This window comes from Ciconia boyciana, chromosome 3 (genome assembly GCF_034638445.1).
Source record: "Ciconia boyciana chromosome 3, ASM3463844v1, whole genome shotgun sequence".
NCBI lineage: Eukaryota > Metazoa > Chordata > Aves > Ciconiiformes > Ciconiidae > Ciconia > Ciconia boyciana.
The window spans coordinates 53,390,826-53,393,501 of NC_132936.1; positions in this window are offsets into that span (position 1 = coordinate 53,390,826).

The following is a 2,676-nucleotide window of genomic DNA, read 5'->3' on the forward strand; positions in this document are numbered from 1 at the left end:
TATTCATTTATGGGTTTATATCCTATACTTTTCCATCTCTTAAGACAATGGATTTACATGGCATATTTCACAGACTGGAAGGTGATTTTTCGGCACCAAAGAAATGTGTGCGCTATGTAGAGATCACTGAATATACAACCAAATTACATTTCCCTTCAGGGTAGTATTAGAATGGCACCAGATAACAGAGCAGGTTTAGTTCAGGAAATGAATGATGCTTTATGTAATCAAATCTGCAAGGGAGATTTGGCAAGAAGGGTGCATACAGACTATTGCTGAGTCTGGACATGGCATTAAGAACATTAATTTTTAAGTTGTGGGGGATCACTAAAGATCCGCAGGAGAGGGAAAGGGCACACAGCCTCCATTTATTTAAATCAGAGCCAATACTAGCAGAGACACAGACTCTAATACTAAGTCAAAGCATTGGTGCATTATTTATGCAAAGGAGTTAGTGTTGCTGTCTTTGTGGTCTTATGGCTCCTTATTAAATACACTCAGGGTTCAGTACTGCAGGTAGTGCAAGCTCCAGACAGCCTCAGTTAATGCATTTGTTAGGGAGAGGCAATGAAGGCACATTATTGCTTTGGAGAGCTGAGTCCTACTAGTAGGAGTGCTGCTCCTCGCAGCAGGCCCTTCCCAGGCTGAAGAAGCACACCAGTTGCTTTGCACGTGTATGAGGAACCGTCCAGCCACATAAAATCACATTTTAATGTGTTACACCACCAGAATGTCTTCCTTAGGGAGGAACCTTTCTCCCACCCCTCCCAAACCCAACATCTTCTATCAGTCAGCTTAATTACACTCAAACCCCAGTTTCAAAATCTCACTCTCTGATCCTGAAGATATTGTGCTCCCCAGGTGATTCCAACAAAATATACCATATAAAACAAATGGATAATCCTACAGGAACATCTCTCTCCTGTTTCCCAAGATTGGGGACCGTTATCCACAGCAGACCAGTCTTTGCCAGCTCACACAGAGCATTCCCAGCCCTGCACTGGTGACATGCTTTATTTCTGCAAGGCAAAGAGGAACAACCGATTTCAAATGACTGCTGTGTGCTCCCCTGCAGCCCTAGGAGGAGGAGAATGGATGTGCTAGTCCTCTCACCTTTCTCACTTCTTCCAGGCTGGAAAGCAAGAGGGGTGTCTTTGGGTCTGCAGGAGAAAACTACCTGGGATCTCCTCAGACAGCCTGCATTGCTCATTATTATCATTCTGAAAGGCTGCCAGGAGAGGTTTGGCAGTCTCCACCCTGGGAGGTTTTCCAGAGCCAAATAGACGGAGCCCTGAGTAACCTAGTCTGATCTCAGAGCTGACCCTGCTTGAGCAGGGGTTGGACTAGAGACCTCCTGGGTCTTTTCCAACCTCAACTGTCCTCTGATCCTGTGAAACAAGCTGTGTTTTGAAAGTATACAGAAGAGATTTTTGAGAAACCTAGGTGCTATTTTCATAAGCTTTTAACGGGAAACACAAGGCTTGAGTCAGACCTGGTCTGCACTGTCGCATACTCAGAGTAACATCACTGAAATGAACTGATCTGCAGCATCCACTTGGTACCTAGGTACTGTTGGACTTTATGTTGAATTATGTGACAAAGTGGTCGTGCTAAGGAAGAGCAGTTTTTCAGTGATTTACAGCTGATTGCTCCAGAGTTTGGAAGGCCAGTTCAGGATTCATTTGTAACTGCAGAGGGCATGTGGTGTTCTGAGTTGGGGAGCAAAACAGAATTGCTCGGTCTGGATTTGATTCCATACTCCCACCACTGCCCCTGTCCACATACAGCTGCTGAGCGAGCGTGGTCTTTGGCAGCCTCCCCTAGTAACTCTTGGACTTCACAGGAGGTGACTGAGCAAGGACAAATGCAAAGGAGGAGCATTCACCCGGGCACCACCAGCACCACTGTTGCAGGGGTGGAGCTTTTATCTTATCCTGGAGACCCTTGCTTGTTAGCCTAAAAATCAGGCACATCACCTCGGTAGTATTAGGGAGGAGGAAATTTGGAGATTTGAATGGTCTTGTGTTTAAGCGGGGTGGCATGGCGGTAAGACAAGGTGCATACTTCAGGGAAAAGTACAGTTTGGGTTTCCCCATTAGGATTCCATGGAAAGAAGCAGTGCAGAATATGTACTAGCGTTATAACACACTATAGCATCTCTTTCCCTATTTAGAGACTATGTACTGATGGTGTTAATTTTTACTCTATGATTCTGCTAGGCACAATATATTTGAAATTTTGAGAAACTCTGCTTTCCCTGTCTCAAAAATACACGTATTCGGGGCTCTGCCCTTCAGATTTCAGAAATTCCTGTAATATGGACTTAAAGACAAGTTGAAAATAACACTACATTTCCAGCAGCAAGATTTTAAGAATCGATGTCACCCCACCCGACCTCAATTAAGTCAGGCAGAATCTGCTGAAGCAGCTGGATAGGATCAAGCAGGGTGTGAAAATCTGTATTCTGACGCCAGGCAGAGAAAAGAAGATCAGTTGGAAATTTCAGTGTGAAGCTGGTTCTGTATGAAGTGGAGAATTTCAAGTGTGAATGCATGTATGTGTTCGTGCATGTGCTGGGAAAAGTAGGGTTGGCAAGGGAGACAGAGGAGAGCTTTGTGTTCAGTGCTTCCTCTGACACAGCTCAGCCTGTTCCCTATCTCCCAGTTTCACTTCTGA